The sequence below is a fragment of the Oryctolagus cuniculus genome, chromosome 16 (genome assembly GCF_964237555.1).
Source record: "Oryctolagus cuniculus chromosome 16, mOryCun1.1, whole genome shotgun sequence".
Taxonomy (NCBI): Eukaryota; Metazoa; Chordata; class Mammalia; order Lagomorpha; family Leporidae; genus Oryctolagus; species Oryctolagus cuniculus.
The window spans coordinates 3,514,509-3,538,019 of record NC_091447.1 but is presented as its reverse complement, the minus strand read 5'-3'; the positions used below and the strand labels follow the sequence as shown (position 1 = coordinate 3,538,019).

Genomic DNA, 23,511 nt, shown 5'->3' with positions numbered 1-23,511 from the left:
GTCATTGGCCCCCTGAGGACCTCTGATCTACTGCCACGTGGCTGTTCATGGGCAAATGTTACAGGGCAAGATTCCCACATCTCTTATTAGGCAGTGCTGTGCATTCCCCATTTCTCTGATGGGGAAACTGAGGCTCAGAGTCTTGTCTGTAGTCAGCAGCTTGAAAGAGTGGCCATGACCATCCTGTCTCTCTGACTCTGCATCCTGAACTCAAGGCCCTGCTGAGGTCTCCATGGGACTCGGGGTCCCAGCGTCCTTCAAGGGCTGCACCCTCCCTGCCTGCAGCCTTCCGAGAAGTCAGGAGTTAGAGGCACCCCCATCTCAGGCTGTGTGTCCATGCATGTCAGGACCAGGAGTTCCGGGAACTGTAGGCCACAGAAACCTCTCCCAAGGCATCTGGGTGCAGTCTCATTATCAAGGGAGTCCCAGGGTTTATGGCAGCTTCTTGTCTTAAACCTGGCTCTGCTGCTAAGTAGACTGCAGAGAGCAGGGCCTCTAGCCTTAGTGGGGACCTCACATGCCCATGTCACTGAGTGGTCAGGACACAGTGAGAGACCCACGTGAGGACAGAGGCCTGCAGGGGCTCACCCCTCAGCTGTTCATACTCACATCTCCCCACAACAGCCCAGAGCTCGCATCTCTCTGGCCCCTGCCCCCTCTGTCCCCTGTGCTGGGGCAGCCCGCCTCTTTTGGACCCTACAGTTGATCAGGGAATCAGGCTACACCACTAGTCATGGTGAGATAACCCTCAGCTCAGCTTCCTGGGGGTGGGCTCCAGCCATTAGACCCCAGGGCCTGGAACTAGACATGACCATGAGCTCATGACCTTGTGATGGGGACATTGGCTGTCCTGAGTGGCGTACACTCCACTCTTTGCATTCTCAGTGCTGGGGAGCACAGGTCTCTGGGGCCGTCCAAGCCAAGGCAGCCAAACTGAGCTGCCTGGGACTCTGCAGGGGAGGTGCACCCACTGCCACCCACTCCCTCCAGTTGGCCTGACCTGGGCTCCAGGCTGATGGGTGTTCAGGGTGCACAGGCATCAGGTGATTTGGGACATTCTCCAGAGGGACAGTCATGGGGCCAGTGCTGTCACTGGGTGTGATCCAGGCCATTCCCAGGAATACACACAGGTCAGCATTCCAGTGCCCCAGCTTCCTCCTCCACAGGCATCCCTCAGCCCTAGTGGGTCAGCTGAGAAGCCCATTAAGAAAATCCCTGTGGCTATAATCTCTTGATGAAATTCATAGCCTTCATACTCCCTCCTAGCTTTCTGTGATGTCCTTGTGTGCCCACAGGCCACACAGTCTGGCTCATGCTGGGGAGGGGAGTCCTCATCTGGGATCAGCACAGCCGTGACCTGGGTGGGGCTTCCCTCTCAGGGGGTTCCTGATCTGCAAATGGGGAGTGACAGCAGTGCTTCCCCATGGCTGAGATACGGGGCCCAGTGCACCTGGCCAGGGGCCCAGAAATCGCAGGAGCTCAGGGAAAGAGCAGTCACTGTCCTTGGGGACATCCTCTGTGTCTCCATCTTCCCAGCCATGACACATCCATCTCATCTGCACACCAGACAGTCTGGATCACATGGGGTCCTGGACAAGGCTCCCCTGTCTCCTGTGCAGTGAGCCAACCCCTGCTCTGCTTCTCTGCCAGTGACCCATTGTTGAGCACAGGGACAGAGACTGTGACAGCTTCTGTGTGTGGCCCATGGCTCTGAGGCTGTGCCCTAAGAACCACCTACCCTCTCCCTGTACACCCCTCATCCCAGAAGCTGGGGGGCTCCCAGTGTGTGCAGGGAGGTGCAGTGCATCGCATTCCTTGTACCAGTGATGGCTGTGGGCAGGGCTGCCATCCCATTTCACAGATGAGGACATTGAGGCTGCAGTGAGAACACCCACTGCAGGTCAGTTCTGTCTGACCTTAGAGCCCACGTCTATGACCATGGGGAGGTGCTGCCCTATCCATAACAGTGTCCCCATGTTCATTGCTTTCCTTGGCCTTCCCATTATTTGCTGCTCTTTGTCCAAAAAGGCAACTCTGGCTCTGCCCCTGGGAGGTGTCAGTGTCATCTTCAGAGTATCCAGAGCCTTGGCATTGGGGCCACTGTGCAGTGAGAGTGGGGAGGGGAGGGCAGGGCCTGGGGAGTTTGCACAGTGCAAATTGTACATACACACTGGGTAAGGAATTAAATTTTATTATAGTATAGGGACAATAAGGTGGAGAAAAGGAACACAATGGGGAGGAGTAAAGAGAAATACAGGATCACGGGGATGGGGAAGGACAGGTGTGGCACTGGGGCTGAAGCAGAAGGGACTGCAGGAGCTGGGGCTGAGGCCGGGGCCAGTGCTGTGTCTGGTGGGCCCTGCTCGGCCCCTGGGGACACGGCTGTCCCCCACGTATCCTTGTGCCAGTGCTCCTCCTTGGAGGGCCAGCACTGCTCCAGCAGGAATGTTGCTTGAAGGTCAGTGGTCTGTTCCGCTCCAGCCGTGAGGTCAGGTGCCGGGCCTGGCCCTTGCCTTGCTTCACTTCCAGCACAGGTGGAGCCGTCCTCAGGCCCCACTGTCCCGGCTGTGAGATGGGCATTTATGGAACCCCTGGGCTCTCTCTGGGCAACGGTTACCAAGTGACTGAGCGGGACCTCAGGTGGTTTGTGCATGCTGGGGAACGTCTGTGATGGTAGCTTCAGAGCTGTGAGCATGTTTGACCTCTGCCCCACCACACAGAGCTCATCAGTTTTAGGCAACTGATGCAGGTCTGGGCTGCTGGCGATCCCCAGCCTGCTGTGCTGCTCCAGGGGCGAGGCTGACTGGTCCTGGACCTGGGGGACAAGAGCGAGAATGGCAGGGAAGAGGCAGTCCCAGAGATCCCTCCACAGCCAGCAGCTCTGGGCCTCAGGCTGCCCCCACCTCTGAACTCCAACCTCCCTCCTCCAAGGGTGAAGAGGCCCCATCCCCCCACACCCAGGGCCCATGAGGTCCCAGTGGTGTCCTGGCCAGCAGAGACCTGCCCTGGCTACCAGACTCACCCTGGCCTTTTTCTGTTTTAAGCGCCAGGTACGTCGGGAGTGAGGGTTGGCCCAATGTCCCCACCACTGGGCAAGGCGCCCACAGCAGGGTTTCTTGGGGCCTGGGCTTCGGCATCGCGGGATGCAACAAAGGAACATCTTCTTATGAGACTCTTATCCAAGTGAGCTGGCTTAGACTCAACTCTGGAATGTTGGGGTGGTTGCCGGGGCAGCCAGTTCAATAGGTCATCACCAACATAGTGAGGCCACTTCCTGTGGCTCCTAAGCTCAGCCCCCTCCTCACACAAAATATCCCCAAATTCTCAGTGGGCACTACCTATTCCACTACCCCATGCCATGTGCCCACTGTCCACAGTTGCACCAACACAGGCAGCACTTGCCACAGGGCTGGCCTGGTGGCAGACAGTGTCACCTGGCTCAGACCTGCTCTCTCATCCTTGTACAAGTTTGATCCTGCACAGATCATTGTCCCTCTCTGGACATTCTCAGTCTCTCTTCTTGTCTCTGGGGATCATTCTAGCATCTGCTTGAAGGGATGCCAGCAGTGCTGTAGTGCCAAGGAACCCCTAAGCATGGCATCACCTGTATGATGCAAACACCCTAGATGTGGGAGATCCCAAGAAGGGCTGGACAAGGAATGGGGCATGCTTAGAGTTCTAGGAAAAGGAGGGGCTTCCCTGGCCTCTCCTGCCACATCTTAGGCACTCCATAGGTCTGGCTGTGGCATAACAGGAAATCTGATTCTCATGCCATGGTTGTCCTTTCTTCTCTCTCTCTCTCTCTCTCTCTCTCTCTCTCTCTCTTTAAGTTTATTTGAAAGAGTGAAAGAGAGAGAGGGAGAGACACAGAGCATTGTGTTACATCTGCTGGTTCACCCCTCCCCCATAAAAGGTTGTCATTCCAAAGTGAGCCTGGCAGAACTCCATCTGCATCTCTCCCATGGGTTGCAGGAGCCCACATATGGGGACAGTTTTCCACTGCTTTCCCAGTTGTCTGAGCAGGGAGCTGGGATGGAAGTGGGGAACCAGTGCTCAAACTTACACTGAGGTATGGGATGCTGGAGTTGCAGGTGGTGACTTAACCTGCTGTTCCATGACACAGGCCCCAGGGAGACAATTTTACCTCCCCGTTTTTCTCTTACTCCTCACAAGTTTGTAATGCTCTTCTTTATGCTCCTTCTGATAGAGGCTGAGCTATAGCCAACACTCCAGCAATGACAATGGTGACCTACGTGGGATGGTTCCTAGCCTAGGGTTGGGGCTTCTGGGCACTGGGAGTTCAGCAGTTGGCAGTGTCAGATTAAAGAATGCCAGGCAGCTTGTGGGTAACACTTGCTGCATCCTGGGTCAAGATGTCCATCACCAAGATCTGAGCAATGGTGGCAGCAGCAGATCCAGGAGCACTTACTCTTGGGGACACTTACTCCATCCTGTGCCACTCAGGTGTGGCTTGGGACCTGGTCATGCTGAGCTGCTGATGCAGAGAGCTGAGAAGTGCATGGTCACCTGCACTCCTGTTTGTCTAGCATCTTACGGGAATCATGGCTGAGTCATTGGGGCAGCTCTGATAAGTGTCAAATACCCCAGACATGATTACCAAAACCGGAAGTTCAGCAACAGATCACAGTTGTGGAGGAGAAAGGGACAGCCTTTCCCAGGATGCCAGAATGCTGGGGTGAGGCTCTCCCCTGGGAGACAGAGGAGTGCAAAGCGAGAGGTCTGAGAAAGCCCTGAGCCTGGTCTCTGGGTTGCTGGGTCTGACCTTCCCTGCTTCACAGCATGGGGCCACTTTCTTCTGGGTTAGAGACCTCTACCTTCTATAGGTAGAAATTGAGAGGGAATTTCATGGTTCACAATGGATGACTCTGATGTTGGGTTCACCTTCCCACCACTTGATGTAAGTCTGGGATTTTATTCTTCTTGCTCCCCCAGTCCCTAGAGGCTTTCATGTTTCACCAGTTTTGTGTACCTTCCCACAGGGGGGAGGGTAGAATATCCTTTCCAAGCTGGAATCTGGACTTAAACCATCCCCCATCCGACTCCTGTAACTCTACAGTGGCCTCTACATCCCAAAGAGGATAAGGGGGGGTGCGTGAGACAGCAGGCTTCCTGGGACCCTGATGCCCAGGAAAGTCAGGGGTTTCTAACAGCTGCTTCCTATCTCAGAGTGTCCAGACAACCTAAACACTATCAGTCCTGAAGCTAATCCTCTTTATTGGTGGACACTGCCTTCTGTGTTTCGTGAGCCATAACATGGAGAACATCAGCATGGGGGGGTCAGAAAGATGTGGACACAGGCTACTGGCTAGCTCATGGCTCTCCAGTCTATTCCAGGGACCCCAAGAGAATGAGGGACACTGACACAGGTGGGTGACCCTGAAACCACAAAGCGCCCATCCAAATGTTAGCAGCTAAGTTAGAGCCTTGCCCATGTGCCTACAGCAAGCAGGAAGGACACTGGTGAGGAGTGGCAAAGGTGTCCCTAGACGGGAAGGGCTCAGCTCCCCTCAACAGAAGAAGACTGATGGGTTACTAGCTCTGCAGATGGCTCCTCTAGATAAAATCCAAATCCTCTGTGGTGCCCCTGGATACCCTAGAGATAGGACAAGCTGGAGAGAGAGAAGATGGACACTGGAGTCACAAAACGAGCTATTAAAGGAGTTTCAGTGAAAGCAGACACAGAGAGGGGTGGAATGTTTGCCCTGTGTCCTGGTTTTAAAGTTCTGACTCACTGATTCCCTGAGCTTCCCATCCCACCCTTGGGAAGAGACTGGTTATGAAATCAGATGCTTCTGTTTCTAAGCCAGGATGGAGCAGCAGTGGATGTCTAAGTCATTAAAAGACTTCTAATGGTGGGATTTGAAGCAGGAGTTTGGACACTGTGGGGGATACACACATCCTACATGGTGGTGCTTAGATTCCATTCCTATCTCTACTTTGATTCTAGCTTCTTGTGTATGTACTCCTGGGGAGGCAGCACATGATGGCTCAACTGGTTGGGTCCCTGCCACCCATGTGTCAGACCTCAATTGAGTGCCCAGCCCCAGTAGTGGCATTTCAGGGGTGAATCAGCAGGTGTGTGATATCTGTGTCTATGTCAAATAAGTATTGTTTTAAAAAAACTGTAGAGGGAAATTTGAGATTTGGTCTGCTTATGATCATCAAAGTGGTATTGGGGTAGGTTTTGGTTTCCAAGATGGCTGGAGTCCCTAAATTTTAGGCATAAGACACATATCACTTGCTGCCCGGAGACCCCAATTGTCTGGAAACCATCCAGTAAGACCCTAAATATGAATCAGTTAGCCTTTTCCTAGAAATTCATGAAAAGTGCTTAAAGGTCTTTTCCAAATCCTTAACCTGTGTTACAGCAACCATAAAAAGAAATTAGGATTCAGCCCATGTGAATTATCTATGGAAGGCTCTTTCCCAATTGTGCTGGGCCCTTGACCTGCCAAAGGTGGAAAATGAGAACAGGAAAACACAATGAGGGCAGGTAGTGGCTGCTCTCATCTGGTGTGCAAATAAGACCTACTCTCACCTACACAGGTAGAAAGCCTACCCCCTTGATTGTAAACTGAGCTCTCTTCAGGAGCAGTTTAACCCCATCTGGGCAGGACCACACCTGGCCCTGCTAACGACTGACTGTTCTCTTAAACTACCACACGGGATTCCTTTAAGTCTCCACACCTGAGAGCAGAGAAGTTCTGTGTTTCACCTGAACCTTACATGGCTCCTTGGAGAGCCTCTGTCAGACCTCAAACTGCTGCTCTACTGGGCCCCAAATATAATGTCAGGAAAGGACGCCTATAAACGCCTGCCCTGTTGCCCATAGCCTCTGGGGGCTACACCCGGTGTCTCAAGTCCTTTGTGGGTGTTGAGTAGGAGAGTCTCTCTCCACCAGCCTGGGCCATGTCCAGGATCATCAAGAAGTAGTTACAGCAGCTTGACTTCCTGCCTTACCCCTCAAGATGGGAGTGAAATGTCTTAGGGGGCATCTTGTAGCCAAATGTGTAGGATTTGGGGGAAGTGGGGAGGGGAGAAATGGACCAGGGGCTGGGAATGTAAACCGCCTAGAGCTTGTTTTCCTGATGTACCCGGGGAGCTGAAATTGTTACATTTAACTCAGAGTGTCTGGACTGCTACAAACCACCACTGAAGCAGCAGCAAGAAGCCAGTTCGAGTCAGATCTTGCAGACCTGAGCTAGGCTTTCCTCATAGTGCGGTCCGGTTCTTCACCAGGGGAGGAGACGGCCGCCATTTTCTGAACTGAGAAAGTATGAAGATTGGCCCGGGCGGAAGCAGGAGGGCCCTCCGGTCTGTGGCTGGCCTTGGCCATGCCCTTCCCCCTGCTGCAGAAGCCCAGGCAGACGATGGGGTTAGTTTCTTTGGGGGAACCCTTCTTCCCATGGCCTACTTTTCACTAGGTTATGTGGGGACGCCTGAAGCCAGTGGACCCTGGCAGCGGACACCCGGATGTGCGGCCTTCCCAGCGGCCCCGGCGAGGCCCGAATGGTCCACAGCTGCGGGAAACGGTAAGAGGCGGCCGCCATGACGACGGCGTCCTTTCCTCCCCCTGGGACGCCATTTTGGAAACATTTTCTTCATTCAGGCGTCCTTGGAGGTATCCGAAACCCTCCCCCTAGATATTTTATTAGAAGTTTCTAACAGCAAAGTCGGCATTTGCAGCCCAAACGCAGGCCTCCTAGCTGGGGCACTCCCTCTGCCCTCCCGCACAGCGCCCACAGCTGAGGGGCTGGGATTCAGGCTCCAGGTGGCTTCCAGAGCCGAGTCCGCCGCTGCCGCTTGCATGGCCTCAGCACCGCCGTAGATGGGGGCTCTCCCACCCCAACCCTGCTTTGGGGACGGAGGAGGACGCGGTTTTGGACTCCTGAAACCGCTGCTTGCCCGCGGGTCTGCCTAAGGGTCAGGGGCGAGCGGGCTGCGCAAGCTTCAAAAGCAGACGCCCGGCTGGCACCTTGGCTCACTAGGCTAATCCTCCGCCTTGCGGCGGGGGCGCCGGATCCTGTCCCGGTTGCCCCTCTTCCAGGCCAGCTCTCTGCTGTGGCCAGGGAGTGCAGTGGAGGATGGCCCAGGTGCTTGGGCCCTGCACCCCCATGGGAGACCAGGAGAAGCACCTGGCTCCTGCCATCGGATCAGCGCGGTGCGCCGGCCATTGGAGGGTGAACCGACGGCAAAAGGAAGACCTTTCTCTCTTGTCTCTCTCTCTCTCACTGTCCACTCTGCCTGTCAAAAAAAAAAAAAAAAAAAAAAAGGCCGACGCCCCCTCGCGGTCGAAAGCTGGTGGCGGACGTTGGGCACAGGACCTTTATGTTATGTGCCCAGGGAGCATGGGGTTGCTCTCTTTTGGGCTCCTGGGCGCTCGAAGCCTCTGATGGCATCCCAGACGCGGAAGCCGCCATAGCACCTTTGAGTCTGCAGTGCCCGCACCTGGCACCTGTCCCTGGCCCGCGCTGCCCCCTGGACCACGGGTAAGTGCTGGCCAACCTGCTGGGCTCTTCCTGCACAGTTGTGGTGGGGCAGAGCTGGCTGCCCCTTCCCTCCGGGGATCCCCGGGGCCTTTCTCTCTGTGGGCAGGTATGGATCCCTGAGGGCTGGGAGAGAGGTGGGGTTCTCAGGTGCAACCGGAGGCTGTCTCTCCTGCCAGGTGTGCAGGGAGGAACAAATGCCAGGCTGGCTGGCTGAGGAGGGGGCTGGGTGTAGAATGAGGCCCAGGGAGAGGGTGGGGCAGGGGCTCAGCCTGGATTCCAGAAAAGCTCTGGCGCCTCTCAGCGGCAGGCGGGATTGGGTGGGCGTTGTCTTCTTTAAGGGAAGAGCAGCTGTTCCCAGAGACGTGGGGACATGCAAGCAAAATGGCCTTAGAGGTTCGGAGTGGCAAGGAGGCTAATGGGTGGTCTCCGTCAGACCTTACATTTTACAGTGGGGGAAAAGCAAGGCCGTGGGACGGAGGTTCTTTTTCTGGGTGGGAGCAGAAAGAGGCCTGCACCTGGTGGGCATCTGCCTCCCCCCACTGCAGAGCGGGGGTGATGCGGCCGGGCTGGAAGGCCTCCACGCCCCTCCTCTCTGGGCAATTGGCTGTGCTTGGGAAGGGGCTGAATTAGCCCCTCGGAGGCCCATCTGCTCCAGAGCTTCTCCCTGGGAGGGTGGGGATGAGGGGAGGGGACTACAGTTGGCTCTTTGTTTTTCTTAAAGCAATGGTAGACTTGACATTGAGTGCTGGGCCTGTTTTGAATGAAGAGACACAATGAAATGTATTTCCCTGTATACGTGGGAGACTGTGAAGTCGGTGATGAGCACTGACAGGGTGAGCTGACCGCCCTGATCCGCGGTCAGGCCATTTCGTTCTCTTGGTGGCTCCTGACTGCCCAGGGAGGACGTGGTGTTGACAGTGGGCTTGGTTGAGGCCCTGGCTGCCCCTCAAGGGTGGGTGTCTTGACCACAGCTACTTCTTCCCAAGCATCTTAGATTGAGCCCTCCACCTCCCCATTATGTTACTAAAGGATGGTCTCCTCAGTTTGGATCCTAAATATAAAAATGAACCCTTTTTTTTTTTCCAAGTAGCCTGGAGCAGTTTAGGGGACAGTGTGCCACAGCACAGCAAGTGTACTTGACTTTGGAGCTCCCTTGCTGATCTTTTCTCAGCCATGGCATTGCCCTACTTTCACTTGAAGGGCTCACTTTCCTTTATAAGCAATGAAAGAGGGGGAGCAGGGCTGTGGTTGAACAGCTCATGAAAGGCAGGGAACTGGTTTCCAACAGGGCCCAGTCCATACAAGCTTTCGTTTCTAAGTGTGGCCCTTTTGGTCTTATGGCTGAGGTCACGGTGGACTCAGTGGAGAATCCCAAAGTTTGTGTTGCTAGCAACAGACATCTTTCTGTTTGTCATCTGGTAGGTATGAATTGGTTCTTAGGTTCTCCAAGGCCTGTTCAAACGTGAAGGTGTTTGCTTCTTATAGGTTCCTGGTTACAACTTGTGGTTTCAGTCGCATCTGAGTTGAAGTCTTGGCCCAGACATTTGCTAGCTGAGGTGTTGTTGGCAGGACGTTTTACCATCCGTCCAGGTGAGTGGTCTTTTATTTGAGGATAAAAGTGGGGGTGTGAGCATTGTGTTTTGTGGTTGGGACATCAGAGTATCAGAGTGCCTGGGTTTAGTGCCTGTCACCTTCTTGCTAATACAGATCCTGGGGGGTTAAGGCTCAAATGCTTGGGTTACTGCCACCTGTCAGGGAGATACGGGGTGAGTTCCTGGTTCTTGGCTTCTGCCTTGGGCCATTGCAGATGTGGGGGGTGGAGCAGTGAATGAATGAGAAACTGAACTCAAACACACGGAATGTTCCTTTGCTGGGGTATTCATCTAATGGTTTCCAGTGACTGAGGACTGAATGCTGGCATTTTCTGGTTTGCCTATTTCCCTGATGGTTGGTTTTAGACTATAGGCACAAGACAAAGGGAAGACAGACTACAAACTATGAACTCAGTAGCTAGAGCTGGTTTATTCAGAGACAGACCTGAGAAGGGCCCCCTACCAGCGAGGGTCGGGAGCATGTTCTGGTAGAGACTAGGGGCTTATCTATCCTGGGCTACTTTTGGTTCAGGGTGGACAGGGATTAGGCAGAGCTGAGCTGGTTTGCCCTGGCTTTTTCAAACTTCTAGAGGGTTGGGGCTAATGGCTGAACTCTTGAGATAGTGGTGTGGCTGTAGGAAAGCATCACTTCTGCCCATCATGTTGCTCAAGGTCCTGCATTCTGACTCTCAGGATAGATAGAAAGATGGGTGTGGTATCCTATTGGCCACTTCCTGCTGATGCAGGACCGTAGTCCAGTTTTACTGGAGAAGAAGAGCAGTCTTGTGATGTTCCTGCAGGATGTCTTGGGATACAGCAGTCACTCGTTCCTGTGAGCACTTTTGAAATATAATTATGTATCACAAGAGTAAAAACACTGTGATTATGAAGAAAAAAGGAGATGGTAGAAAAATTACCCAGAATGTCAAAGATGGCCAAAATGTGACAAGGGTCTTGTTGTAATGCATTCTTACATTTAATTAGCATGCTTTTTTTTATTGTGTTCAGTAGCATCTCTCACAGCACCTGACTCCCTGGTGTACAAGCCACACTCTTTACCCAAAGAGGCAAAGTCCTCCTTTTTTGGAGGTGAGGAAGTCTAAATCCTCAGTGATTTCAAAGGACCACTGCTGACAAGAATCTACCTGGTCTTGGAAGTGAGACAGTTGTGGTGCTGGGTCATTTATGTTTGCTTTGAGAGTGAGAGAAAATTCTTTGTATTTCTTTGTCTTGTCCCCTGAAATTTCCAGTCTTGCTGCTCTTGGCCCAATTCCTGGCAGAAAACACCCAATGAGAATAGCAAGGGGAGCTAAGTCCAAGTCACTCTTGACACGGTGGGTTAGAGGGATGGGACACCAAGTCTGGTTGAGAGTATAGGACAAAGGGTGAAATAGGAATGTGAGAGGACTCGTTCCTGTCCAGTTCATGGGAAGACATTTGTACACCTGGATGCCACAGAGTAAGAACTCTCCTATTTATGGTCCCACGTGTGCTCACCAACGCATCCTTGGGCTGGGTCCTGACAGTGATGGTTCAGTTAGAGTGGTAGTATTTGCCTTTGTGGCTAATTTCACTAACTTGTGGGAGTGGTGGAAGGAAGTGGAGGAAAGGAGGGAGGCTGGGAGAGTAATTGTCCAGCTGCAGAGCACATGGGACAATGATCCTACTTTATGACAAAAGGGAAGAGAACACATAGGATGCATTTAAGGGCTTGACCTATCAGCGAGACCCCAGAGAAAATGCCATTGATAGGTGTGTAAGGTTGGTTCAATTCTTCCTGTTTTGGGGAAAGTACAGGGTATCCCTTCAGTCCTGTGGCCTTTGTCCAGACTGCCTGGGAGGTGGGAGGAGAGTGTACAGATCCCGCATGAAGCGATAGTGGGGTTATGTTCAAAGAAGAGATGAGAGAAAGCATTGATAAGAGCTGTGTAGAGGCTTTGGGAGGATGTGAGGTATATAGATTTGGGGACCACAAAACGGGGGCAGATTAGAAGCAGCAGACCGTAGTAAAGCATGCAACCCAGAAGAGAGAAGAGGGCTCAGAGACGTCCTTTGCTATGAGTCATTCAGTTGGATCAGTTTCTAACAAAGTCTAGAGCTAATATCACAACAAAAGATAGCAACAGGGTACAGTGCATTACAGTAAGAGATGTAAACAGAGGATAAAAAGGGGTGTCTGAGTAGGATGAAGTCCTAGAGATTGCCCTGGAGCTGAGAGTCCAGGAGTTGGAAGAGTGGTCTGGTAGAGTTGAAGACCACTGCCTTTCTTTTAGGATTACTTGGAGGAGTCTGTAGAAGTGGCAGGGGTGTGCGGAGATGGTTCTTGCAGTAGTTGGGGGAGCTGTGTCCACCTGAGAGTTGTGGGACCTGTTGAGTAGGGTGTGCAGTAGAGGTGTTACTAATTGTAATGGAGCGAATGTATAGTGTGGGTGTCTCCTGAGTTTAGCAGTGGTCATTTCGACAGGGCTTAAGGGTGACATGTCGGTGCACAAGGAAGAAGGAACACATGGACACAACACTGTCTTTCCGGTGAAAGGCTTTTTATTGCTCACTCCAATTCACACTAGGGCTTTCCCACTGCATACCAATCTCTATAGTTATGTTCATTACTCCACAGATCATAACACACACCTAGCATCAAAGCAGTCTCAAAGGCAAAACAACTGTAATAAGTACAGCAAAGCATATAACGTTATTCTTAATCATAGGGTCAAGGCACATTCCTTCCTATTACATATGGCTAATATCATTATGAATGCTGTGTTCTCAGGGTTCCTATCACGGTCACGAAAAGTGAAAGTTCAAAGTCCAGAGTCTCATTACCACTCAGAGAGATGGATCTCAGAACAGTTACTTACAGGCAGGAAGTTGTGGGATGGCTGTCACTCTGGGCAGTAGGCTCAGAGTTCCCAGGGGGATGACAAGGCAAGGAGTTGGAGAGGTCCCCTGCTGAGAGGTCTGGTCCAGCTGTGTGGTCAGGTCAGGCAGCAGGCTGATAAGGGGTCCAGGCGAGGCACTGGCTCCACTGGAGTTTGGTCCTGTAGTCGCTTTGTGTCGCTTAGCAAGGGGCTAGCGAGCTGGCTCTTCAGTTCCAAGTGTGAGGAGATCCGGAGGTTCATACGCACTGGGCCCTTGATCGGTTGTTGCCTTGTGCCGTTACAGATCCATCTGTAATGGGCTGCCTCTTCAGCTCTGAATGTGTGGAGATCTAGAGGTTCACAGACACCGGGACCATGATCCTTTTATCCTTGTCACTCTGAAGGGGGAGTCTCCAGGAGGAGTCCAGGTGTCACCAATCAGTTGTGCTCCCTCTCGGAGTATCCCAGGGTGCCACCAATCCATTGTTTAGGACAGTGTATCTGGAGTATTCCTTGGGTGCATCCAATCCCTGTGTGAGTAGGAAGGTAACTTGAGGTTATCATCTATAGCATACAGACTGCCCAGGGAAGTCTGTTCAGTCTGATTAGGAGCATCTTTCTGGCAAGCGCTGAGCTTGACATAAGTGATGTCATCAGCTTCTGGCTTAGCATAAGTAACTCCATTTTTATTTCTTATTTTTGCTTCTTTGTGGGAAGCAGTGAGCTATAACTCTTTTTTGGGGCTACCAGTGGATTTCTCCATGGTCCACAGCCTTTTAATCATTGGGTGGGCAGTGATCTGTGACTCATTTTTAGGAGTCCTGTGGGATTCCCCACAGTGGTAGTCCATAGCACTTCATTAGAGTCTGTTGCATTTCTGTGTGAGTGCTTGCCTCAGGGCCAGGCCATGCTAAGGGCTGTGCTGTTGTTTGCTGTGGATGTTTTGCCCGAATGGATAAGTGAGGCAGAAGGAGGTAGCAGGGTCTCTGGGAACAGCAAGCCTGGTGTTGGGGAGAGGAAGAGGAGGGGTCTCTGTTGAAGGGTGGGAGTACTCATCGGGGAAGTAGTCAGTCTGGATAGGAGCAAAGGGCCATACAGGGGTGGCCTTGGGAGCTGGGCTGAAGGGGTCCACCCAGCATGCAGGGAGCCCTAGCAGGGGTCAGAAGGCAGTGAGTGCAGTAGGACGCTGGTCAGGTGTGTGTGAGTGGGGAGCAGGGCTTCACTTGTGAGCCTTGGCTCAGAATCTTCCCCCTTCAGACCTCAGACTCTTTCCCATCTCACCAGGACGGTCACTCCCCAGCCTCCACTGTGGTCCCTGCCTCCAGCCCACAGCAGGAGATTTGGGGGCCACCACCTAATAACTTGTGGGTTCTGGGTAACCAGGCTCAGTTCCTGTAGAAAGCAAGCCTCCAGGGGAGTGGAGCTGCATCTCATGTGTGGACACTCAGGGCTGCTGCCTCCTGAGTCTCTCACTGTTGTCCTGTGGGCCATTTGGCATCTTTGGCCTGAGCGTGGAGACACGGGAATGATCTGAATGTGCAGGGTTTGTGGAGAGAATGATTGGCAGAATAGACCCCAGTGTTTGGCCTTTGTCCACCTGCTGCATTACTCAGGGAAGGGCAGGTGTCGATGTTAAAGTACAGGGTGCACTTGGAGGAGCTAGGCCATGGAGGGAGCCTGCTGGGAAGGCAGGGTTGGGCGTGTAGAAGGGGCAGGGGGTGAGTGCCGGGTGTGCATTGTGTTACCAATGCCCGGCTTCCTCCCATAGGGTTCTCCCTGAAGGGGTAACAAGAACATGGCTGCACTGCCCCTGCGCTCTGTGATTTTACATTTCCTTTTGTTGTGCTGAGAACACTGCATGAGAGATCTGTCCTCTGAGGTTCTCTCCATTTTTAGAATTTATAATCTTATTAAAAAAAAGATTTGTTTATTTTTTTGAAAGTCATAGTTCCAGAAAGAGGGAGAGACAGAGGGAGAGATCTTCCATCGGTTGGTCATTCCACAGATGGTAGCAGTGGCCTCCCTGGTACAGGCTGAAGCCAGGAACTTCTGCCCAGTACCCTGTGTTGGTTGCAGGGGTCCAGGTACTTGGGCCATCTTCCTCTGCTTTTCCCAGACCATTTTCAGGGACCTGGATTGGAATTGGAGCAGCCAGGGCAGGAACTGGTGCCCACATGAGATGTGAGGGTTTGCAGGCTGTGGCTTTATCCACTACAGCACAACATGGGCCCATCTCTAGAACTTCATCTCCCAGCCTCCTGCTTTTGCTGGACCCTGGAAGGAAGTCTTTGTTGTGTAAGACGACTGCCTCAGTCGCCTGAGCACTGGTGTTGGTTGAGTGTCCCCAGTGTGCTTTCCACGGTTGTTTTGCCAGCATGGGAGGACGGATTGCATTTGGGATTCTCTGGGAAGATTATCCAGGGTGATCTCATACCTGTGAAGGAGTGAAGTGAACGAAGGGTTAAGTCAGTCAGGCATGCAGTGAATCCTCATTTGTCCGGTGGACACCTCTAGAACATTTTGGGGGGAAAAATGACCTGATCCTTTGCAGTATTCTTAAACTGTGTGTGTGTGTGTGTGTGTGTGTGTGTAGTGATTTTTCATCTCTGTAATAGGGAAAGCGTTTATAAAGGGGGCATGTATTTTTATATAAATAGATTCGAAGGTGCCCAAGTTAAGGATTGTGTATTTGTATGCAATTTATATTTATAATGTATCTGTTGCAACTTATGTGGTTAACATTACCCATAGATGGGGCCGGCACTGTGGCACAGAGGGTTAAAGCCTTGGCCTGCAGTGCCTGCATCCCATATGGGTGTTCCACTTCCAATCCAGCTCCCTGCTAATGTGCCTGGGACAGGCAGCAGAGGATGGCAGAAGTCATTGGGCCTCTGCACCCATGTGGGAAACCTGGAGGATGCTCCTGGCTTCGGATTGGCTCAGCTCTGGCCATTGCAGCCATTTGGGGAGTGACCCAGTGGGAAGACCTCTCTCTCTTGGCCTCTGCCTCTCTTTGTAACTCTTTCAAATAAACAAAAATAAATCTTTAAAAAAATATTACCCATAGGAAAAAAGAAAAGTGGAAGCTCATTTCACCAGTGCACCTAGTAGTTTTGCATTCTTGGTCAGCCTACGAAGTAAACTGGAGACTGTCAAGGTACAGAGGGTTAAGCCTCCCCTTGGCAACCCCATTTCTTATCAGGGTGCTGGTTAAGACCTGGCTACCCTGCTTCTGATCCAGTTCCTCTTGAATGCACAGAGAGGCAGCAGACCTGCCCTGTGCCTCTGACACCCATGTGGGAGATGGAGTTTTTGGCTCACTTAATGGGAGACTTCTCTCTGTGTCTCTCTCTACCTTTCAAGTAGGTGAAAATAAGCAGACATTTCTTTGACTGTATTTTATCTTATTTTTTGGAGGCTTGCAGTTTTATTAAGCAAAAGAAGGAGGCAAGCTAAACTGAAAGGCGGCGTCTCCATTCCAGGGGCGCCTGAGTGTGCTAGGCATCCTGAGCCACACGTAGGGTTGCGGGTGGCCTCCATGCCGTCCTGCGAGCATATAAGTGCCCTGACATCCTGGCCCAGCTGCTGTGTGTCCTCCCTCAGCTTGTACGGCTCATGGGGATCAAGGAGAGCAGACAGAGGGCTGAGTAGTGCACAGGCCGAGCAAGCCAGGCTGGGATTCTGACTTGAGACAGGATGGTGAGAGTTGTCCAGCCACGGGAATGTTCTTAATGTAGCTAAGCTGTGTGCTCTAAATTTAGGTGTTTTCTGGACTCTGCTCAATTAAAGGAAGCGAACAGGTGTTGTACCAGGCCTGGCCCACAGGTGCTGGGATACTGACATCTGGGTCCATCTCTGTGCCTACAGACACTCATAGGTCTGCTGAGCGTCCTGGAGACGCCTGTCCAGGACCTGGGGCCTGCGGATCTGTCGCCACTGTCACTTCTGCTCCAGTCTCATTTCTCTGCCCCCTGAGCCTTGCTGTCTCACGTTGTGGCTCCCTGCCTGGAGGGCACAGCTTTGGATCTTCTTGGTGACAGCCTGAAAGGGGCTGAGTGTCGGGGAACGGGACAGCCTGGCCAGCTGTGCCCCTCCCAACATGTACAAGCACAAGAAGTTTAGTGCTGGGCTTTTTCCACCCTGCCCGTTGCTAATTGCAAGATCCTGTTTTGACTTTAAGCATCCTGTTATTGCATGTTTCCCACACTTACTCTTGCTGAGTTGGTAACATGTTTTCCGTGAATCATATATAGATAGGTGGACGGTGGGCGGGAGTGATGAATGAACGCTGGTAACAGGCGGGAGCTGTGAATGAACGCCAGTAATAAGCGGGAGTGGTGAATGAAGGAGTTGTGAATGAATGCTGGTAACAGGGCGGGATATATAAGAGGGTTGGAGGAGGCGAAGACGGCGGGCGTTCGCGACATGTAATGCGAGTCTGCTGAAAAATAAAGTGGAAGCTGAAAAGCCGATAAACGCGTCTGGTGTCTCCGAGGTCTCGCCAGCGTTAACCTATCCGGAAGGTGTACGCCTGCAGCTGAGCTGTCTTGCATCCTGGGAGATGTCTCCGTCCAGTCTCTCTGTGCCCTGGCTACTCTGTCTGCCTGCCAGCTGGGGGCTCCCTACTGCTGATCCCTGGAGAGCCTGCCCTGCCCTCCTTCTGGCTCACTGTCCAACCTTCTCCCCTAGGATGCCTGCCCATGCCCCACGGATACCACCTGATTCTGGGTCTCACCCCATGGTGTCATTCTCCTGTGGTACCCCATTGTGGGACAGACTCTGCAGCTTAGGTGGAGGTCCCTGAATCAGTGACCATGTCAGTATAAATGGAGATGATGTGTGTGACACTGAGTGAGTCAGCCAGGGCCTAAGAAGACCAGACAGTCCTCCTGGACCTGACCCGAGAACCTGACCTTGCATCAGCTCACCCCACATGAGGATCCAAGCAAACCACCTAGGCAAGGCAGGAAACAGGGATGCAGCCCTACAGCAACAAGGAACTGAGGCCACAGCATCCCAGATGGCCCCTTGTAACCTCAGGAGAGACCTTGAGCCTGAAGCACGCAGGCTCCTGACCTGCAGATGTGGCGAGATGATACATCTGTGTCATAGAACCAGCTGTGCAGGGCAGGCACCACTGCAGGCACCTTCAGGATGGAGAGTCGTGCCTCACACAGTGTGGAGTGAGATGAGCAAGCATCACCTGTTCCTGCTTCTGCGGGGCACCCAGATTTTCCAGCTGTCTGCTCTTGGTGATACTGATGCCAACCAACTGGGAATATCTTTTCTTTTCTTTTTTTTTTTCCTAATATGGCAAAAAAAAAAAAATCAAAGAGACTGTTGAGTATCCGAACTCCCTAGGAGCTGCATCAAGTACTGTGCAGCCCTTCCATTCTCTGTGTCCTGATGGTGTGGAGTGAGCCCATTTGATAAGTGAGGAAAGGGAGGCTCAGAGCCGGGCAGGGGGTGCTTGCTCCATGGCGCCTGCCCAACGAGTGGAAGGGCCAGGGCTCTAACCCAAGATGGTTAGTTCTAAAGCCAGGCTGTTACCACCAGACATGGGCACAGAAGCTCTTGTTCCCACCCCTCATTAAAGGCACATGGCAGACTGTGACAGGAGCTCCAGGGGACTTGATGATAGAAGGCTGGAGCTGAGGTGGGGGTGTTTGGGAGCTTGTGCCTCTGGGAGTCCCCTGGGAGTAACATTGCGGGGTTGGGGGGAACTGGTGCCTGGCAGCCTCTGGGCAATCAAGAACTCCAGGCCTTATTCAGAGGGAGAGGTTTTGTGTTTTAACCTGGAGCCAAGGGGAGCCACTGAGGGTCTCAGGAAACCTTTCTTTTTCCCCCTAAAAGAGGGAGATGAGATACAGAGGGAGATCTTTCATTTACTGGTTCACTCCCCAGATGGCATGAAGGGCTGGGGCTGGGCCAGGCTGAAGTGAGAAGCTGGGACATCCAAGTACTTGGGCCATTTTCTGCTGCCTACAGACACATCAGCAAGGAGCTGGATCAGAAGTGGAGCATTAGGGACTTGAATTTGTGCCCATTTGGGATGTTTGCCTGGCATGTGTTGGCTTTACCTGCCATGTCACAGCATTGGCTCCTTGATTTTTTTTAAAGTGCGTGTGTTAGGTATTTTTTTTTAAGATTTATTTATTTATTTGAACGGCAGAGTTACAGAGAGGCAGAGGCAGAGAGAGAGGTCTTCCGTCCACTGGTTCAGTCCTCAGAAAGCTCCAATGGCTGGAGCTGGGCCAATTGGAAGCTAGGAACCAGGAGCTTTCTCTCTGTATCCCATGCAGGTGAGGGGCACAAGGACTTGAGAGCCATCTTCTGCTTTTCCAGAGAGCTTTATTGGAAGTGGAGCAGCTGGGACTTGAACTGGTGCCCATAAGGGATGGTGGCACTACAGACAGTGGTGCCAGCCATGGATTTTTTTTTTTTGACAGGCAAAGTTAGACAGAGAGAGAGAGACAGAGAGAAAGGTCTTCCTTTTTCTGTTGGTTCACCCCCCAAGTGGCCCCTGTGGCTGGCATGTTGGGGCCAGCGTGCTGTGCCAATCTGAAGCCAGGAGCCAGGTGCTTCCTCCTGGTCTCCCATGTGGTGAAGGACCCAAGGACCTGGGCCATCCTCCACTGCACTCCCAGGCCACAGCAGAGAGCTGGACTGGAAGAGGAGTGACCAGGACAGAATCCGGCGCCCAGACAGGGACTAGAACCCAGGGTGCCGGCGCTGCAAGCAATGGATTAGCCTAGTGAGCCACTGTGCCGGCCTGGATTTTTTTAAAAAGCTTTGTTACAGGAGGGATTTGTGGCACAGGAGGTCAAATTGCCAGCTTGGATGCCTGTATCCCCCATGAGGGTGCTGGTTTTGGCTGCCAGTATTCCACTTCCGATTAGCTTCCCACTGATGTGTCTCTGGGGGGCACAGGCAGTGGCTCGAGTACTTGAGTCACTGCCACTGGATGGGAGCTCTGCCTCTCTTTCTGCTTTTCAAATCAAATGAAAATTGATGAAAAAAATTAAAAAATATATATATTTTGTCCACTGAGTGGAGATTGACCATGGGGCCCCGGTTCCTAGCTATGGAGATTATGCCTCCCTAAGGGACACTGTGGTTGGCACAACTGGGAGGTGCTCCTGGCTTGGGTCATGTGGGGGCCAGAGATGCTGCCCCACACCCTGCAGTGCCGAGGGTTCCCCGGACCAAGATCGATCTGGGTCCAGTGTCCACGGTGCCAAGGGGAGAGCCCCTGGCGCAGGGGTACAGGAGTGGAAACCCAGAGAACACTGAAGTCCTGGAGAGAAAGGGCTGTTTAGTAAGCAAAGTCATACATCTGGACTCTGCTGTATAGAGGTAACTTGGGTTATGTGGATTCCCTGCCTTGTGCCTCAGTTTCCCTGCCTACAGTGTGGGCACAGTTGTCCCCTCTTCGAGTTATCAGGATTGCAGAAGGCGGTCCTTGTCAAACCCTGAAACCTGAGCCTCTGCACCTTCACCCTCCTAGCTGCTGTGGACACCATTACTGTGTGTCACTTGTGAGGAGAGGGAGCTGGGGTGGGATCTCCCTTCCCAGCATCCCTGGAACTTCACCCAGGTCATCTTATCCAGGTCCTTGGTTTTTAAGGCTTAGAATCGCATGATTTCAGACCTGAGCGTAACCTGAGCTTGTGGGGAATTGCAGGGTCAGGACTGGGCGTGTCCATGGTGAGATCACCCTGGACTTTCCCCTTAGTTGGTTGACCCTGCAGGAAGTGAGCAGAGAGGTGGAAAGCCCTTGCTCCCCACCTCCTCCTCTTCTGTCACCTGAGTTCACTGGGCTTGTTCCTGTGGGGAAGCAAACGCCACACTGCAGGGCTGTGTCTGCATTCCTAGGGAGATACACAGGGCATCAGCCTTGTCCTCTGCCGTGCAGTCCCGTCCTGTGCAGCAGAAGCACAGAGACTCCTACTCCATCAGCTGTGACTCACACTAGTCCGTCCCTGCCCACTGCCCTTGTCCCTGCCTCCCGGCCTCTGACAACTGCCGTTGTACTCTTATCCTCCAGGGCATCACCACTTTCCAGATTCCACGTGTGAGTGAGGTCATGTGGTGTTTCTCTTTCTGTGCTTGGCTTATTTCACTTAACTCAGTGACTTCCAGATCCTCCCATGTTATCACAAATGACAAGATTTCAACCTTTTTTATAGCTGAGTAGTATTCCTATGTGTACATGTACTCCCCCCACCCTTTTTTTTTTCTTTTTCCATCTTTTGGTGGGTGGATGTGTAGGTTGTTTGCATTTCTTAGCTACTGGGAACAGGACTGCAGTAAACATGGGGGCACAGATCTCTCATCCACAGACTGACTTCCTTCCCCTTGGATGTACACCTGGTAGTGGGGTTGCTGAACTGGATGGTAGGTGTAGTTTCTCTTTTTTGAGCAACTTCCTTACTGCTTTACTAGATATACATTCTCACCCACAGAGTGCCAAGCGTTCCCTCCCCTCCACAGACATCCTCACTTGTTATCTTTCGTCCCTTTGGTATCCCATTGTGGTTTTGCTTTGCATCTCTCAGAGATAGTGATGAGCATTTCTGTCCAGTACTTCACAGTTTCTGTAGTTCCCTCCTGTGCCATGGAACAGGAGAACCACTTACATATCTTTAAGCAATGTCTATTTCTATCTACAGCCATTTTTAAGTCTGAATTACTTTTTTTTTTTGCTTTTGCTGTTGGGTTGTGTTTTATATCGACTTTACTATCTGCTATGTCAGATGTATGGCTTGCAGATATTGTTTCCATTGCTCTACAAAAGCTATTTAATTTGGTGAAATTCCACTTGTCTGCTAGTTGGCTTGGTATCCTGTGCTCTTGGGATCTGATCTAAGAAATCCTTGCCCATTGCACTGTCCTGAAGCAGTTCCCCTGTGCTTTCTTTTATTTGTTTCAAAGGCTCAGATCTTACATTTTAGTCTTTCTTTCTTTTTGATATCTTTTTTGATACCAATATTAATCACCCACAGCATTGATGAGTATGTTCTGTGCTCATTATGACCAGGTTTCCTTCTAGGTTCTTTTCATTTAATCAATTTGTTCTTCCCAACAGTGATATAGAGTTAGGTTCTGTGGTTAACCACTGTCTTGCAGTTGAGGAGCCAGAGGCAGCGTTCCACAAATGATAAGTCTGTTTGGTTTGTAGCACTCCTTAAGTCTAGTGTTTCTAGACTGCCTAGATGATCTGTCCATTGACAGGTGGGATGTTGAAGTCCCCAGCTCCTATTGCTGTAGGGTCTCTACCTCCCTTTAGATCCAATGTTGTTTGCATTACATGCTTAGGTGGTCTAGTTTTCAGGTGCATGTATGTATTTACAGTTGTTATATCCTCTTTTTGACTGATTCTTTTATCATTATGTAATGTGTGTCTGAAATGGATTTCTTCCCGGCAGTATATTTTGTGTTGGTATTTATCCATTCAGCCAGTCTGTATTCTTTAAGTGGAGAATTTAACCCATTTATATGCTAGGTTCTTTTTATTTTTTGACAGGTAGAGTGGACAGTGAGAGAGAGAGAGACAAAGAGAAAGGTCTTACTTTGTCATTGGTTCACCCTCAATGGCTGCCGCGGCCGGCGCACCGTGCTGATCCAATGGCAGGAGCCAGGTACTTATCCTGGTCTCCCATGGGGTGCAGGACCCAAGTACTTGGGCCATCCTCCACTGCACTCCCTGGCCACAGCAGAGAGCTGGCCTGGAAGAGGGGCAACCGGGACAGAATCTGGCACCCCAACTGGGACTAGAACCCGGTGTGCCAGTGCCGCAAAGCGGAGGATTAGCCTAGTGAGCTGTGGTGCCAGCCTATGTAGACACGTTTTTCTAGGGACAAGTATTTTCAGTCATCTTGAATATAAGCTAGGAATGGAGTTGCTGAGTCCTACAGTAAATCTTCATATCTCCATTTGGATAACTGCTTGATCATTACAGTGACTGCACTATTTCACACTCTCACCAGCAATGAGTGAGGTCTGTTTGTCCATATCCTTTACAACTCTTGTTCCTCCCCATTGTTTTGACTCCTGCCACTCAGGTAGGGGGAGTTGGTTCACACTGTGGCTTCCATTTGCTTTTTCCTGGGGCCAGATGATGTTGAGCAACTTTAACTGTGCTTATCTTAGAAGAAATGCACTTTTGAACATTTTACTCATGGTTGGTTGAGTTGTTCATTTTCCTATTACTTAATTGTAAGTGTTCCTTATATTTTCTGGACAGATAATCTTATAAGATACATGATTTTTTTATTTTTTTATTTTTTTTAAAATTTTTTGACAGGCAGAGTGGACAGTGAGAGAAAGAGATAGAGAGAAAGGTCTTCTTTGCCGTTGGTTCGCCCTCCAATGGCCGCCACGGCCGGTGTGCTGTGGCCGGCGCACAGCACTGATCCGATGGCAGGAGCCAGGTGCTTCTCCTGGTCTCCCGTGGGGTGCAGGGCCCAAGCACTTGGGCCAGCCTCCACTATACTCCCTGGCCACAGCAGAGAGCTGGCCTGGAAAAGGGGCAACCGGGACAGAATCCGG

The 23,511-nt window shown here is 51.8% G+C and overlaps 1 non-coding gene across 1 annotated transcript; it reads right to left on the bottom strand.

Moving 5' to 3' along the window:
* Positions 1 to 2,175: 2,175 nt before the first annotated feature.
* Positions 2,176 to 3,781, bottom strand: LOC103352516 (uncharacterized). Its single transcript, XR_011383035.1, has 2 exons — positions 3,023 to 3,781; positions 2,176 to 2,815 (listed from the first exon to the last, which is right to left on the bottom strand). It is a non-coding gene; the product is annotated as an uncharacterized protein (transcript).
* Positions 3,782 to 23,511: the final 19,730 nt, after the last annotated feature.